The sequence below is a fragment of the Poecile atricapillus genome, chromosome 14 (genome assembly GCF_030490865.1).
Source record: "Poecile atricapillus isolate bPoeAtr1 chromosome 14, bPoeAtr1.hap1, whole genome shotgun sequence".
Taxonomy (NCBI): domain Eukaryota; kingdom Metazoa; phylum Chordata; class Aves; order Passeriformes; family Paridae; genus Poecile; species Poecile atricapillus.
Genome location: NC_081262.1, coordinates 942917 through 961271, shown reverse-complemented (window position 1 = coordinate 961271; position 18355 = coordinate 942917). Strand labels below are relative to the sequence as shown.

At 44.2% G+C, this 18355-nt stretch overlaps 1 pseudogene; it reads right to left on the bottom strand.

Moving 5' to 3' along the window:
* Positions 1-90: 90 nt before the first annotated feature.
* LOC131584609 (major facilitator superfamily domain-containing protein 1-like) overlaps positions 91-18355 on the bottom strand; it is a 31329-nt pseudogene continuing 13064 nt past the window's right edge.

Sequence of the window (18355 nt, the reverse complement as noted above, 5' to 3'; positions counted from 1 at the left end):
ACCATAGAGACACTGGTGAATTTCATGGTCTGAAATGGGAAAAACTGCACATATATTTTCAGGCCTTCTGTACATAGGACTGTGCTCAGGAGCTGTGACATCCTGCCCAAGGCTTCCTGTGAAACAGATACCTCTTATCTGTGATGGCGTAGGACGGTAGCAAGAGATCAGCTTAATGCCTTTTTGTGGACAACATTCCATGATACCACACTGGGATTCTGTTATGTTCTTCAGCAATACTGTAAATAGAATTAAATATTAAAATATTTTAAATATTTAAGGCTATTTGCAGAAAAACATAGTAATCCTCCTTGAGCAGGGCATATTCTTTATGTGAAGTCATACCCTTATTTGTATGTTTCTAGTGAGTGCATAAAACACCTTTCATGTGCTTGACTGCATTGGCTGACAGAAGGGTACTGCAGCTACTGACATTGCAGTTCTAGGTGATCTGGATACAGTGACCTCTCAGCCAGGTTGTTGTGTGTCTGGCATTCATCCCTGAACTTCCAGGCTGTGATGCTCACACAGCCTCTCAGCCAGCCCTCACTCCTACAGTGACTTCTGTGTTCGGCCATTTACAATTCAGAACTCTCCTCTGAAGCATGTACAGTTTGGGTAGGATCTGCATAATGTGGGAATGTGGCAATGTCCTTGATAGCCCATTAGCAATGAAGGACTGTCTTTCATTTGAGCTGCAGCCTACAGTAGACTGCAGTATAGCTCCACTTTGCAACTGTGCATGTCACCTCATTGCTTTCCCCAGAACTGCCAGTTTGTAGCTAAACACTTGGGATGGAATGTTTTCTGAGTTGCTGTTTCAATCTGGGAAGGAAAATGATGGTGTCCATAGTGAGCTTAGCCTAGGAAGTGGTTAAAGGAGGACTTGCATACTTTCGTGAGTCATATGTGGTTCTAGGCATATCTGGTGCTTAGTCCCTAAACATGTCACTGTGCCTGTCCTGTAAAAGACCTCACGGCTCTAGTGAACAGCCCAGCTGCAGTGTGTCATCCCTCCTGATGCCCATGTGTGCCAGTTAAGCCAGATCATGCATGTTTTTCCCTGTGAAGACTGCTGGCTACTGTGCAAAACCTTTAAAGCAAGCACTGTCTGATACTGTTGCATCACTGCATCACACCCTGCATTGCAATTTCAATGAGGAAGATTAATGTCCTTTGTTGGTGTTTTAAGCAGCATTACTGTGAGCTTTTAAAGGACAAAATGAGTTACTGCTGTAGTATGTTCCCTGGAAGGTTGTCAGAGTTGCTTATGATCAATACAATCACCATGTTAATGGTGTGTGGATGTCCAAGTGTCCTGGCTACCTGGGTGATTCTGTGATAGAGGTGGTCACCCAGTGATTTTTCCAAGCCCCTGATGTGTCTCTTGTTGAATTTCAGCTGAAGCTCTGCTGAAACTGTGTATCACCTCCCTTTGAAAAAGGTGATGGATTGTCATTGAGGCTGGAATTTTCCATTGTTTCTGAAGAAGCAAAGACAGGTCACAGCATCCTGGCTGTGGGGAGACTTGGTCACATGTAAGCTTTTTCTGTCATTACTGGTTATCAGCTGTGCAAGAAGTGGACTGGGTAATAATTCATTGCTGGCCAAAAACTGATGCCCAGAAGTCTCCCAGCAGGCAAAGCTGGCTGCCTAGGCTGTTTCCACTCCTCCCTTTGAACACAGTTGGTGAGCAGGAAGAGGCAGATTTAAATTACTGGGCTAAATTAGCAGCCCTGATTATTTTTGTAGTTTTATCTTGCTTCTGGGAATAAAGACAGTCTCATCTTGAATTTGCTTTCCCTTTCTTTCAATTTCCTTATATTCATATGAAAACCTCTTCTTCCTTAAGTGGGTCAAAATACTCTCACATAGCCAGCAGGAATGCAGGAATTTGTTTTACTTACCAGCCTTTCTAGGTCCAGCTGACTTCTGATTGTGTTCTTACCCACTGCTTTTCTCTTCCCTCCTACATATACAGATACTTAAAATAGTAGCTGTGCTGCCTTTGGTTTCATGACCCCTCCTCTGCTGCTGCTTGGGTGTGTTACGTGCCACTTAAGCCAAAACCACAGACCTCTGTGTTCAGGTGTATTAAAAGCACAGGGGCCTCTTAAAGTAACAGGAACTTAACATTATGCCAGGTTCTTCATAAAGATCATAAAGATGATGGCTTTTTCTCCACTGTCTCCTCCCACAGACTTACATAGATATGTGTTCTACTGTGTCAGTGTTTAACATTCTGGCTGTTGGGAGCAAGCACTTGGGCATGAAGGGCAACCCAAGTCCAAATCAGTGTGAACTGCCTGAACTAATATCCACTTTAAGGTTTCAGTCTGTATTTTACGTGTTTCAATCTACTGTGTCTTTGGCAAGAGGAATGTTCTGCCAGAGAATATGTGCAGCTTAAATGTCTGGGTTGTCTAAGGCTGGGGACATTGTAAGGCATGGGGGTTTCAGTTACCCATAATCAGTGCAACACTACAAAAGTTAAACAAAAAAAACCCTGATTGTTTCCTTCCATTTCTTGCAGCATGTTGACCTTTGTGAATGCCACCCTTTCATATTCATGACAAACTCAAGCAAAGCGTGAGAGCCATGCAATTGCCTTTTTGAAAGCTCAGAGCTGAGCTCTGGTATCCCAGCTGCAAATTGGGTGCTGGTGTCCAGCAAAAATGGGGAAGACAGGCAAAGTGAAGGTGGCTTCCCGGTCATCAGGGGGTCATTACTGAAGAAAGCTGAGTAAGCAATCAGTGTGCCCAGTGGAGGTTAGCAGGTAAGGTCATCATCTCCCTCCTTATTGTTATGTCAGCTTCAAGATTTATCCATTTGAGCTGAAAGACAGGAGTGGCCTGTCCAGAAATAACTCTGCCGGTGAGAAGCTCCAGTAGAGTCCTCCCACCCTGAAGATGGTCTTTGTGCAACAGACCCAAAGGTCACTAGAATGTCCCCACATCTTCAGATTCTGTGGGTAGGGCTTTTATAAGCAAGTGCAAGGACCATTGTTCTATGGTTTCTATAAAACCCTCTCTAGCTAATAGAAGTTCTCCATGTAGGCAGTGAAAACAGGAGGGGTACAGGAAGGCTGTGACACCCAGCAGAGCAGACAGACTTTGGTGCTACATCAATGAGAACCTTGTTAACCACTGGCAGACTTTAAGGAAAGTATGTCACAACTCTTTTTCAAAATAGAAGAGTGAAGTTTCTTTTCTAGTAATTTGGAGGTAGATTGTGGGATGTCAAACAGGAATGGCTGGCTTTTGAGCAAGCTTCTTCCTTGAAGGAGCAAGTACAGGACTTTGAGTGGTTATCCCAGCACTTGTAGCAGTACCAACCCCCTTTGAGTTTAGCTGCTGCATCACATGGCATTAACTAAGAAAGCTGATGGAGTCAGCAAACCAGGCTGAAGTCACTGCTATTAAGCCAGGGTATTAGCACATAAATCAGCTGTGAACACAAGCTGTTCTGTTCACAAGTCTCCAACATCAGTTTACAGCCCTGCTGCATATGTTTTTTCATAGTTACAGCTGGAAATTCATCATGGGATTTTTCCTCTGAAAAAATGCAAGTGCAGGATTTCAGCACTGAAGAATAGTACAAGAAGTGGGGGCCTAAGGATATTTTGAAGCCACAGTCTAGCAGGACTCTGATTTGCCAGCTGTGTCAAAGTGCTGATGAGTTCTTACCTGAAGCACTGTGTGCAGTTTTGACCTCCCTAGAACAAGACAGATGTGATTTAGGGGATGTAGTCATGGGCCACAAAAGTGATAAAGGGACTAGAGCATCTGTCACAGGACGAGGGGCTGAGAAAGCTGGGGCTGCTCAGGAAGGCTCTCAGAGATCTGACTCATGTGCTCAAGTACCTGCTGGGAGGGAGCAAGGATGAGGGATCCAGACTCTGCTCTGGACAAGTGGCAATGGGCACAAGAGAAACCACACAGAATTCCATCTGGACACAAGGACACACATTTTTCCTGCAAGGCATCAGACAGTGGGACAGGTGGCCCAGAGAGTCTCCATCCATGGAGATGTTCAAACTCTGTTTGCTCTGTGCTCTGCCTTTCTGCTCCATTGTTGATTCTTTAGGGTTATTTGTTACTAAGCAAAGACTTCATGTCACAGTCAGCTCTGTGATTTGGGACTGACCCGGCTGGGCGGCATGGCAATGATAACGGGTTGGGTTTGATGGAATTGCCCGATAGATTTTAATGTTCATAGAGAGACTGCATGGTCTGAGAGGCAGCTTCCAAAGACCCAGGGGCATGGTGGGCTTCACAATACCTAGGGTTACCTGGTGTGAAATAGCCAATCGCAGCCACAGGACAAGGTTTTGACCTTATAAGTCTAGGTAGGATGATTCTATCAGCATCCCCCCAGCAACACATCTCTCAAGGCTTCAGGTTTATTCCGTTCATGCTAGGAACTCTGCCCAGGGTATGATCTGCCCATCTAATTAGGCTCCCACAACTTCAGGCTTGTAGAGCCAGTGACTTCAACCTGTGGCTGTGAAACCTGCTTAGCAGGACACCAGGGCAGCAGTAATACACCATCCAGATGTAGGAGTGTAGCTGCAATACACCCAGCTACAGTGGGGGACTGTACTCACTGCAGCAAAGGAGTAAGTGATCCCCAGCCAGATGGTATAGACCGGTAGAGGCACAGATGTGAATGCCAGGAAAGCAAAGACTGGCAGAGTCAACATGGAACAGCCAATAGCAAGGACACCTCTCAGTCCAGTGAAGTCCTGGTGAAGGGAATGAACAGAAAGTCTCTTCTAGGGGCCCCTGCTTCCCGTGAGTCATGGTGGCACATGGGGCTATGCAAAAGAGGGCTGGCAGGAGTGGCAGTGACATGGCATTTCCTGGCTGTTGGCAGTGTAGCAGATCAGCTGTTCTACCTCTTGCATACTTCTGCACTGAGACTGAAATACTGAAGTACTAGGTGTCTGGTACTCAAACGAAATCCCAGGCTTTAACAAAGGGGAAGGAAAAACATTATACCTTCATCATTATGGAAATAAGGAATTTTATTTGACAAAACATGGCCTGATTGCATGCAGATTGTCCTTTCCCATCCACTTGCAAAGCTTATCCCAGTCCTTTATGTTTCAGTCTCAGACTTCCCAAAATGCACAGCCGTGTACCATGGGTTGATGCTGCCATAGCACAATTATAGGACAGAGGTTAAAACAGGGAAATTTTATTTCTTGTAATTTAAGTCAAGTTAAGGTGCATCCTGCAGTTTGCAAAGATATAAAGGACTCCTCGTTCAGCCACAACAGGTGGAACAGCCCCCCTGCTTCTGTTTGAAGTGCCTGTAGCAGACATTTCCAAAAAAATCAGGAGCAAGTTATCAGTGAGTGCTTCATGTTTTGTGTACTCACAATTAATATGCCAACTGCTGCGGAGAGAATGATGGAGATGTCATACGCTGCCCCAAAAATGTAAGCAGCAGCCCACTGATTTTAACCAGAATATTTATCCTGGATATACTTGCTAAAAATAAAATTAAGCCAAGAAAATAAAATAATTAGTGTTCTTGAAGTGGTTATTTTGATAGAAAGTAAGTGTGAGCACAAGCATATGGGCAGGAAGGGTTTGAATGAGGGGACTTGTACACAAGCTTGATTCCTTCCGGTTTGTAGTGCCAAGCCTTTGGTGGTTTACTTTCTTTTCAATTAGTGCACACCACAGAGGAGCTGATATTTTCAGACACTGTCAAGACACTTCTGCAAGTTCAGAGTGAAACTGCAGGTTAAAGTGGAGCATGTGTTTCCTGTATCAGCACCGTTCACAGAAGCAATGTTCCATCACCTGTCCAAACCTAATGGGTGAAGTTTTGACATCCTGTTTTAAGAGGCTAAAAGCCTTATCAGTTCAAGGAGATGAAGGCTGAGGGGCAGGACCATGGTTTAAAAATAATCTAGCAGCAAAGATCAGCATTTATATTGAACATCTGCATTTGAGAAATACTAGGACTTGCCCCAGGAAGTTCCTTTAAGGAGACCTGGTTACAGCAAAGAAAAAACCCCACTGTCAAAACCAGCCTTTCAGCTTTGTTAGTGACATGCAGAAATTTCATTAAACTGCCTCAAATTCTTTATAGAATTTACAGTCATTCAGTTTAACAGCTTTCACAGAGGTTTATTTAAATATCTTGTGGCTACTTAAAACTTGATTTGGCTACCTGTATGGCTACTTCCCATCAGTTGTCATGCTGATGACATTTCCCTTCTGATTTCACAGTGGCCTCTTTTAAATCACTAATGAAATACTACCAAAATTATTTTATTTCTTTTACTGCAAGCCTTACATATAAAAGTTCATCCTCATTACATGATAGAAGCTGCTACATCATCCACAAAGGGGAGCAAAGCAGCAAAACAAGTCTGTGATAGAGCCCCAGGACAGAAGCAGGAATTGCAATTTAGATGTCCAGGTTGCTGCTTTCTTTTAAGCAAAGGCAAGCATTAAAAAGGAAGTCAGAAGCTTTCACCAGAGGCAAAGCCTTCCTCTTGTACAAACCCAGGCTGAGCAAGCCTAGTTATGTTCCAGACACAGCAGAGTACAGCAGCTGCAGAGCAGAGCTGCCCCAGGCCTGTGGAGTTGACGCCCCACCCCACCCAGCTCAGGAGACACCTACTTTGCTGGTCTGTCACAAAGGTGAAATGTCTGTGGGCTGTTTTTCAAATGGCATATTTCTTCCCTTCTCCCAAATCCTTCTGATCCTCCTTTGGCAGTGTTTGAAGCTTTAAATATTGGATGAATCATTTTCCCTTAAGGTATTTTTGCAGTCTTTCAAAAGCTTCTCTAATCTTTGAAGGGAAAGAAAGGTTGAAGAACCCTCAAACCTTTAGATGTTAAAGGCATGTTTCTCCATATTTCACAAGTGGAAGGAACAAGCCTATTACCCACCCCTCTCTTTCCCAGTCCTCCCAAAAGTGAGGCCTGCAAGGCTTTGTTGGCTCATGTCGGTCAGTGGGCCACAACCATAGAAGAGTACCTGGTGTCTGCCACAAACGGGAAGACTCAGTTGTAGAAGAACATGATGGTAAGGACCAGCAGCCAGTAGTGAAGGAGAAGGTGCTGGATGTCCTGAATCTGCAGCAAAAATGTACTCCCACTCTCCAGGAAAATAGCCCAGCTTCACACAACTATTACTTTCTGCAAGCCACAGAAGGGCACAAGAGATTTAAGAAGTAATGGCATGTAAAAGGGAAATGAAAGGCAGCTCGTTCATCTCTTAAGTGAAATTTGAGATGTGCTGACTCTAAAACATTCCTTCTTTAACATTGTCCAGTAAAGAAAACAAAAAAGCTTTCTTATTTTTATAAAGGTTCTGGCTGCAAGAGACTGTTTTAAAGCAATCTCTGTTATGAGTCCACTGCACGTCCTTAGGTGAAAGACAACTACAGAAACCAGTTGAGAGTACTTTCATGAGAAGGAAGCTATCTAATAGATCAAAGTGACATAAAAATTGCAGACCAGAGTTGCTTGTAGTGCTAGTTCCTAGTCAGAATGCAAGGAGGAATTGAAGATAAGGGCTGGCAAGAGAGTTCAGTACTGCCCAGATTAGCTATTTCCTATCCTGGATCCCATGAGCCAGAAAGCAGTTCAGAGGGAGGCTACCAGCTATTTTGGTAAACAAAATGCTCCTCTGAGCCACTTACAGTCAGAAAGTAACTGGCTCAGAAAGCTACTGCCATTCCAAGTGCTACCTGAGCTCTCTGGAAGGCTCCAGGCAGCGGAACTCTTGGCTAGTGGCTCACAGATGTGATCTTCTCAGCACTGCTCTGCAGGGTTGAACCTCTTCTGGTTTAGGGCAAATTTGGGAGAGAACCTCCAAGTGGGGTCCTTCCAGAAAGCAAATTCAAGTGGCCCCTCCCCCAAATGGTTTGGGAAGATATTTCCTTGGAGAAAAGTGGAAAAAACTGTTTATTTAACAGAAATTGAATAATATTAAACAATAACACCTCTTGCTGTTCAATGAGATGGCAAATCCAGAAAAAGTCCTTTTCATGTGGTGGAGCTCGGCCCACTCAGTCACTTATCAGTCCCTCCAGTGATGGAAAGTGCTGAGGCCCAGGCCCCAGTGAGCCACAGGCATGAGCTCCTGGGGTTTGGCTGGGTGTTCAGTCCAGAGCAGGTTTGAACAGATCCAATAAGAAGGGGAAAAAACCAGTCTGGGGAACTTCTCTACCTCAGCTAGCTAAAAACTAACTAACGGCAAAGGAGAGCTGTGTCCCACTGTCTGTCCGTGCTGTAGACAGCACAGTCCAGGAGCAGGATGCGGAGGAGTGAGGGCTCTTTATCAACACAAACTGCACACTGCTTCTTCCCCCACTTCACTCTCAGAGCCAGTCTTAAAGGTGCAGAACTTAATATGTAACATAAACAAGGTGACTGGGGATACAAGCATCATAAAGTCACCCCAGGACACCTCTCCTGGCCAGGACTGGCTCCTGTTGCCACAGCCTTCCCTGCCACTTCGGTGGCAGTGTTCCTGCACCTGGGATTTCCAGGATAGAGATGAAAAAGCACCATGTACTACTTTTTTGGATTCTTGCTGGATAACACTGTGGTGGCTAACAGCTGTCCTGAAGGCCTCACAGTTATAAATAATCCTAATTTTATAACTAAAACACAACTGTTTATATAATTACCTTGATTTATATAACTCTACCAGTCTGGGCTGTTCAGGAGCAGGCCTAGGCCGCCTGGGACACGGGCAGCTATTGGCTGTTTGGTGGGATGGCAGCTGGTTCAGCCAATCAGAACTAACCGCACAGGCCTTCAAAGCTGTATAAGGAGACTAGCGCTCAGTAAAAGTTGGCTGTTGTCGCATGACGCCTTGGTGTATTTTGGCACATGCCTGTCTCCAACATCAGCAACGTAACACCATCCAAGTCCAGCTCCCCACTTTGCCAAGTATGCTGACTGTGAGGGCTGAAACAAACCCCAGCACCCAGAGCAGACTCCCTGGGAAAAACAAGAGGTGTTAGAAATTCCTCGGAGTGGAGAGCACTGAATGACAAAAATCCACTGCATGTACAATGCTGAATTCTCCGTGACTCCTAGGCCTGGATTCTCTTAAAACGGAGTAGGATCCCTTACCTTGCACCACGCTGTCACAATCCCTGAGCTCTGCCCACTGAGCTCCTGAAACAGGGAAATTAAGAATTAGGAATAATTTATAAAATTGCCTTGCGTAAAAGAAGGGGCTACAAAACCCGTGTGAAATGCTGAGTGGGAATAAATTCCCATAATAGCAGGAAGAGAATAAACACTACAGGATGAGATAAGGAGCTGGAATACATAAACAGGATGCAAGCATAAATGCACCATAGGATGAGGGGGTTCCTTGGATTCTTTTGGACCCCTAAGCCAGAAGAAATGGAAAGAGGTGGGGTCAAAAGAACTGAAGGGAGCATGAGCAAGAAGACAAGGTAAAAAGTTCAGCTGAAGGAAAAATGCTGACTTCAGCTCCAAAGCCCACCAGAGTGACCAACAAGGAGCAGTGCGAAGCTGCAAATAGGTGTGGAACTAATTTTAATATGAAGCAGGGACAGGCGGGGTTAGCAAATTAATATGTATTAGGCATACTGTGTAACTTTAGTTTGTAGAGAATAAAAAGGGAGAAACAAGTCTCCAAGGTGTGCATGCCTTTGGAGGAGATATCCCCCATGCACCTCAGCACTGAATAAATTCATACCTACTCTTATAACTACTCTGTGAGTTACAGAGTCCTTTCTATCCACATATCACTCCCATAGCTGCAGGACTGCCTGAGGCCAGTGAGGCTAAAGCCACCGGAGTCTCTCATGCAGAGCTCATCTGGCCTGTCACTAGAATGCTCCTGACCTGCAGCAGAACTGTGCAATAAACCCAAGGCAGACATTGGGAAGCTTCCCTGGTCCCCAGAGCAGGGAAGGCATATCATGGCTCTCCAGAAAGCCAGGCTGTAGGTCTTCATTGGTGTGACCTGCTGCAGTTACCACATCAATCTGGTCTGTGAGCACAGGCAGCTCCAGGGTAGTGAGTCTGGTTATGCTGCCTATGCTGAAGCAAGTTTGGCAGTGCTCATCTGCTGCAGACATCCTTCTCAGAAGAGGTTCTGTACCCATTTTGTTTTCCAAAGAGTCAAAACAGCTCTGAGATAAATGCACACTTCGTCTAATATATTGACCCCTTAAAGGGCTCCAGAAGTCATTGTGCTGTACTTGCAAATGCTGCCTGAGCACAAAAGTAAATGTCAGACAGGATGTGACACCCCATGCCCACCACAGCTTTCTCTCAGAGCTGGAATCAGAGGACACCAATCAGTTTCAACTTCTGCAAGAGATGTGTCTCTTTTCTGTGTGTGATGGTCCATACTGCCTTGTTTTGTGAATAACACTTTTCTGTACTCTTTGTACACAAAGAAGGTCCTGAAGCAAGTCTCCCTAACATCACTGTTCCAGCAAAGTACTCAGGTGCCATTTAACCCATTCCTTACACTTAAGGTAGATCTCATCTCACTGCACCAAAAAGAGGGGAGAAGCTCCAATCTTCTAAAGATACAAGCCCTAGAACCGAATCAAACCAAGAAATGTGCAATTCAGGTTCTGCTTCTCACAGTAATATAAACATGTGGTTTCAATCAGCCATGTGCAATGCATCTTCTGCTGGGACCAGTAAACACACTGTTGGCAGAATCAGCAGGTTCTGCTGGCCAAAGTACAGAATAACAAACACATTTCCCTGTCCCTCACTCTAAAGTTTCTATTCCATGGGAGTACTCCTATATTAAGTACTGACTGTGACTGAAGATGTTGAAAAATGTCAAAAAAACAAAACTGTCAGGCTGACACTGAGAGTTAGAACAGGTTTTCTGGGATGAGTGCAGAAAACACCACTCATTGCACACAGAAAGCAACAAGAAAAACTGGAAAATCATGTGCCACTTTCTGCTTACCTCACTACCTCTTTCAGGTTCTTTTAATCATTGGACAAGACAGGCTGGCCTGGGTCTAGAAAACACCAAAAATATTTGCCTCCCCAGAGTGTCCACTGCATTCCAAACTTTGTCTCAGACTGCTGGATGAAGAAGAAATTGAGGACACTCCCAAGACAGGAGAAAGACAGAGTCAATCCAAATGCCTCCTTCCCCTTGAACCAGGTAATATGGTAATGATTCTGCACAACTTTGAAAAGAGAAAAATCTTTTCTTGAACAGACAGGCTTGACCAAGAGCATGGCATAGAAGCAACAGCTCTCTCAAGCTGGAGAGCTCAGGCTGGGAGATGCTCTACACATACCAAGAGGAGGCATGTGCCAGAGGAGGTACGTGCTAGCCTCACAGTCCATTTAAAAATTTACTTAATCATGCAGGGGTATGGGAGGTGAACTTATCCCTCCTATAAGGCAAATGAAAATAACTTCAAAGGCAGCAAAATCGCATCAGTCTGGCTTGTTAGATTATAGTAGTAAACAAGTCCCTGGGTATGATAATGATAGGTCTGATTAAAATTCAAACAGGGGATGCCAGCCAATCCCCTTGAATCATGAATGCAGACATATAATTGGCCAGTGAGCTGGGCGGTGCTAAGACCCCAACCAATCAGATGTGTAAGCACAGGAAATTTGAAGTTCCTATAAAAGGGAGCGCCCAACAATAAACTTCAGCTGTTGTCACATGAACTTGTGTGTTTTGTTCTGTGCCTGTCTCCGAAATCGCAACAAGTCCCTACTCTTGAAAGAAGGACAAACTTGTTAGAGGGGAAGATTTAAACATTTCAGAACACATAAAATCAAGGAGCAGTGGTCTGCCAACGACACAAGTCCCTGGCGAAGAGCAGGTGAAGGTGACTGGTAGGACAAGGGTCTAGAAGGCAAAAATGTATCATGACCCTTTGGTGAGATGTAAATCTGAAAATCTGAAAATATGTAAATATGAATTCCTTACTAGTAAGTGACCCATTCTGGAACCAAAGAGCTGTCTTCCTTTTAACATCATTAGGAGGAGGTATGGCGAGGCCTTGAAGTGTAAGCCTAAAGCAAAGATGGATGATCCCAGCATGGTGAGCAAAGAGAAAACAAAAACACCAACTAGGAAGAAACAGAAAAAACACAAACCTCAACAGACATGCTGAAGTCAGAACAAAGGCATTCTGTGTCAAAAAGCTAAAGAATGTGAGAAACAACCGCTTGTGGAGGAAGGTGAGCCTGCCAAGGTTTTCCTTTGGAGGAATGTGCCCTGAGGGAGCTGTGATAAGCTTATCCCAACCCTCTCCTAAGGAGAAATACCCCTTAGATGGGACCATCCCCTCGTCTCTTGGTGAGCTATCCCACCATGCTTTGGTGACTATGCTGATCCTTTGTAACCCATTGATTTTCCCCCAGGTGCAACCCTGGCCTTCCCCAATGTGATAGATTGGCATTTAAGAAAACAAAGAGGCCAGTTAAGTTTAACACTTAAAGAAGTTAAAACTGCTGGAGGCTGGTGGGAGTTTTTCTCCCAGCCAACAACTGTCCATTTCTAAGAACTGACAGCAGTTTTGACTGTTGAAAAGTGAGCTCAACTTGTGAACACCATCTTAAGCTTGGGAATTTCTTTGTCTTTTTGTTTTCTGGCTGTGAAAGGTAACAGAGCTCCAGTTGGCCTCTCATTCCCCTGCCCAGGCCATGCAACCCAGGCAGGGGCTGGGCTGGGCCTGCCGCGGCTCCCGGCCAGGAGATGGGGCCTGCGGGGCTTGCCCCGGGCTCTGGCCAGGCCAGGCCGGTCCCTGGCTCGGCTGCAGTTTTTTGCTGTGACTGAATTCACCAGAGACTGCCGAGTAAAGAAAGAAAAAAGCTCTTGACCTGCAGCGGGCTGAGACAGCGACCACACTATCCAGAGCAGCCATGAAGAATCTTCCATTGCAGACAGCCCCAGCTGCTGCTCCGGCAGAGATCACAGAACCATTTACAAAGCCTGGGCAAGATTTTAACTCTTTTATTACCCGGATGAGACTTGCAGATTAATCTTTTTTTCTAGAGAGAGAAAGAGAGATTAATCAACATGTAAAGAGACTTTATAAGCTATCAGAGACGGTAAAGAAAGGAATTAAGCTTTAAAAGAAGCAGAGAATAAGAAGATGCTTAAATAAGCTGAAATATTTCTCTGTTAAACCTATAGAGATAGACAATAGTGTTCTGAAAAAAACTCCTTTAATTCATGACAGTATATTGGGAGGAATACAGTAGTTCAAAGTGTAGATTTTGAGCAAAAAGTAAAGTGATTGTGATACAGTGAGTTATTGGAACAGAGGGAGAGAAGTAATAGTTGAAGATTTGTAGCTTTGTAGAGGCAAAGAGAAAACTTTTGTTTCCAGAGAGGCTCACAGAGACAAATGAAGAGAACTTTTCCATTTGAATAACTCATCCTTAAAAATTACTTCCCTAGACTCATTTAACCCATAATACAGCTCAGAGTGATGTGAAATGGGAGGAGACAACTGATGGCAGATTTCCGGGCAGCTAACATCAGAGAAATAGAAAGCTATAACAGAAATAGTTTTCTTGTGAAAAACTCCATAGATTAGAAGAAGACTTCTGTTTCTCTACAAAAACTGATGGAAAGAGTATAGCAAGAATTGGGACTGTTGTAAACACCAAAGTTTTTTTTGCCTCTATGTTCTCATGTGAACAAGAGAATGATTGAGTAGTGGGGGAAAAAAGGGTTTTCTGGAGGTTTTATTCTGGTTTTCTTATTCCTGTAGTTTTGTTAATAAACTTCCTTTATTCCCTTTAAGTTTTAAGCCTGTTTTGCTCCTGTTCTAATCCATATCTCACAGCAAGAAATAAGTAAGTTTTCTAGTGATTTTTTAGTTGCTGCTTTAAAACCACAACACCCCATAAAAACCCCAGCTTCTGCCCGGTTCAGCAGAGAGCCGCCATCCCTGGCTACCCTTCTGTCGTGGTTTTAAACCAGTAATTAACAAAAGGGAAAAAATTACTTATTTTTTGCTGTGATATATGGATTAGAACAAGAGCAAAACAGGCATAAAACTTAAAAGGAATAAAGAAAGTTTATTGACAAACTACAATAATAAGAACACCAGAATAAACTTCCAGGGAAAAAAACTTTTTCATCTTTTACTGCCCACCATTCTTTTGTTCACATGACAACAGAGACAAAAACTTTAGAACTTTGATGGTTTAAACAGTCCCAATTCCTTCTACAGTCTTTTCACCAGTTTTTGTAGAGAAACAGAAGTTTCTTTCTGTTAATTTATGGAGTTTCTCACAAGAAAACTATTTTTGTTATAGTTTTCCTTTTCCCTGATATCAGCTGCCCAGAGCTGCTGTTATCAGAGCTCATTCCTCCCATTCCACATCACTCTGAGGTGTGTTATGGGCTGAGTCTAGGGATACCATTTTTAAGGATGAGTTATTCAAAAGCAAAAGTCTTCATCTGTTTCTGTGAGCTTCACCAGAAAACAGTTTTTTCTCATTGCCCTCCCAAGGCTTCAAATTTTTGCTTTACTGTTTCCAGCACTTCACTATATCACAATCACTCTACTTTTTACTCAAATTTTACCTTGAACACTCTATTCCTCCCCATACTCTGTCATGAATTAAAGGAGTTCTTTTCAGGACTTCATTGTCCATCTCCATAGTTTTAACAGAAAGATATTTCAGCTTAATTAAAGCATCTTCTTAATTCTCTACCTTTCTCGAAGCTTCTTTCTTGTCACTGGTAGTTTATAAAGTCTCTTTTCATGTTGATCACTCTCCTTTTCTCTCTCTGGATAAAAAGATTAATCCGCAAGTCTCATCTGAGTAATGAAAGAGTTAAAATCTTGCCCAGGCTTTTGTAGATAGTTCTGTGTCCTCGGCCCATGCAGGAGCTGGAGCCGTCTGCGATAGAAAGTTCCTCATAGCTCCTCTGGAGAGTGTGGTCACCGTCTCTGCTTGCTGCAGGCCCAGAGCCCCTCTCCTTCTTCACTCGGCAGTTTTTGGTGAAGTCCATCACAGCAAAACCTGCAGCCAAGCCAGGAACCGGCCTGGCCCGGCTTGGCTCGGGGCAAGCCCCCGCAGGCCCCATCTCCCGGCCAGGAGAACGGCAGGCCCAGCCCGGCCCCTGCCCGGCCGCATGGGCTGGGCAGAGAGCGAGAGGCCGGAGCTCTGCTACCTTTCACAGCCAGAAAACAGAGAGAGCAAGAGAGCTCTGGTTTTACACTTTAAGGTGGGGTTCACAAGTTGATCCCACTTTTCAATGGCTAAAACTGCTGTCAATTCTCAGCAATGACCGATAATTGGTCAGGAGAAAAGACTCCAGGCAGTCCCCAGCAACTTTAACTTTCTTAAAGGTAAAGTAACCCCATGACACCTTCACAGAGCTGCTGGACAATAAAGGCTGTCTCTGTGGAATCGCCACATGACACTTCTGTCTCTCTGTCTCTGAGTTGGCCTGGGATAACCTTGCACGCTGAGCTGGAAATCACTGAGCTGAAATCACTTTCAGCCACAGGCTGCACCTTGCTGAGGTTGCCTAGTGGCTAGGGATTGCTAGAGAGTCCCCAGAAGGCTGCCTCTTGCTGGATTGCTCTCTCTGGGAAGGTTGTAGCTTCCCAGGTCTAATCAACAGACCCGGCCTGGCTACCACAACTGCTCACTGTAAAATTTTAGAAGAAAACAGACAGCGTGCTGGGAGGGCATAACTTGCCTGCCATCTGCCCATCAACAAAAAGGCTGCTTTGCCTTTTTGTACCCCTGGGGGTTGCATCAGGCAGCCCTGGCCCCTTCCAAAGTCTGTCAGTCAACTCTTCACCATCCATTGGTGGAGACCTTCTTGCAACTTGATTGGAGGTCAGGTGTTGTCATGCTGTGCCCCCCTAGTAACAAGCTTTTCCCATTACAGGCCTTCTCTCCACATGTCGGGACAACCCAGGCTGTCAGGTTACAACCGTACAGAGCAGGGGAAAGGGGACTATAGGGAGAACAGAGGGTGTCTAAACAAACCACTATAACAGAACTTTACATCAACAAATCTTCTCTTAACACACATACAATATTCATTCCATAGATGGCAATATAAGATTGGTTTTTGCATTTATAGATTAACTTTTTGTATCACAAGTGTTTTGATATAGTACAATTTATAGTTACTTTTAACTGCTTTTGTATAGTATAATCTGTCAGTTTACATATACACTGTATTGTTTATATGAATAAATGTAATAAACACATTGTCTTGTAGGCATTAGCAAACTGTTAAAAATAGAGACTAAAAAATACCTCTGTGTAACCAGCTTAAAGAATGGTGCAAAACCAATAATTTTCCTTTAATTTGTGGACTGATGTGAAAAAATGCTGAAAACCAGAGCATGAGCATCTGAAGTGTGAAATAACAGGATAGGAACACGGGATACCTTATCTATAGAATATCCCTCAGGTAGGTCAGAGGTTAAAAACCAAACAAGAAGAGAACCTAGAATACCAAGAGTTCCAAAGGAAGTTTGAATAATAAAATACATGAGTATGCATAAGCCTCAGAAATTATACGGTATAAAGATAAACTGTTTCAAAGCTAGGGTGTGTTCTTTGGCTGTTTGCCAGAAGCACCCTAGCACTGGACTTTTGTCTCTAATTTTATTCCCTATTAAATTTTTTAAAAATCCTGAAGAGTTACTCCATTTTCCACAATCCCTTAACTGCAAAAGTCAGTCATCCCATTACTCATCTATACCAAGAACAACCTCAAAATACACCAATAAACCTCATCAGTTTACTCTCCATTTTGTAAAGACTCGTCTCTTTATAAAATGACTTGGCAATCATCAAAATAAAGAAATTATGGTGAAAGATTAGAGAAGCAGAGTAAGTGGCAGGGGACTCTCAAGAGGACTCTGAACTCTATAGTGTCTGACTGCTCTGAGGTCCATTGCAGGCCATGACCTAGAGGGCATGATCTCCTCTGTGCCTCTCTCTCCTAAGATATTTACCTCTGTGATACAGAGGGAGAGTGTTAAAATACATATTATAATATTGGCTTTTCACAAGTATTAAGATGAATGCTATATGTATAATTTTAAAATGGCTTTGCTGTAGTAGTCAATATAGTGTGTTTAAACTGTCTGCTAGGATAGGACTAGTTAGGATAACCTCCAGTGAACAGATGATGGGGACCCTGCTGCTATCAACACACCGTCTCTGGAAAGAAGGAGCCAAAGCCCAAATTAAAAGGTGATAAGAAGAGGATTAAAACTACAAGCCAAGAAACACACATGCTCTAAAAAGGTGGACCCAAGGAATGGGCATGCTAAACAGTTTCTGGAAAATGTAAACTAGTTATTAGAAGAGTTTGAATATGCATGAAGTCTATGAATATGCATCAGGTTAACGCAATAGAAATGGTATATAAAGGGTGTTTCCGAAACAGCAGGTATGTAAAGTGCCAAGCACCTGGCTTTTTTATCCCTTTGCTTTATTGTCCTTGTCTCCTACTGTCTTTTTTTTATTAAATCTTTTAAAATTTACCAGGAAAGTAAACATTGTTTCTCACAAGTGGTGTGTAGTCCTGACTGGCCTTTGTTGGTGCAGTGACAGGAAGCCAACAACCATCTAGCAAGGGCAGGTGTTACATTCCCAGTTACCCCAACAGCAGAGAAATCTCAAACCCCTCAGAGCTTGCCCCAGCTCATGCATCTCCACAATGCATATGCCTGTAATAAACATTCACCCCCAGCATCTGGGAGGTAAGACCCTGGAGCATGACTCCAGTAGTGACACCACTGGAAAAGGTTTGGAAACTCCACTGCCAATGCCTCCGTTTTTCTGGTTCAGCCCCTTTCAGCATAAGGCTGAGCATTTACACCCAAAACCAACCCCTGGCACTCATGCCCTGGAACTGCTGCTGCAGGACACTGGGAATGTCGAAGCAGGAGCTCAAAGTGAGAAGGCAGTTGAAGAGCAGCACAGGTGAACCTGTAAAAGGCTGAGGCAGAGCAGACCCTCCTCACCCTCCCATCACAGCCCTCCCCCAGGTCCTGCTGGGCCCCAGCTGGGCCCTGGGTGCATGGGGCCTGGCTCGACCCGCAGCCTCCCACCGCCCTCCATGCTCACCACATTCTGCCACTGTCATGACTGAGCTGTGGCCCCCAGCCAGCACACACAGGCAGCGTAGGGCTGGGCCTCTCCCAGGGCTGAGCCACAATGGAAAGGGGCCAGGGGGATACCGAAGCAAAAGGAGTATAAACAGTGAGGGTCAGAGAGAGGCAATTTTGTAACAAGAATGAGACTACCACCATGAAAGGAAGGAATCAGGTGGTAAATCCAGGGTGGAAACAGCAGTACAGAAGAAACTGGTTTGTAATACATCATAAACTGGTCAG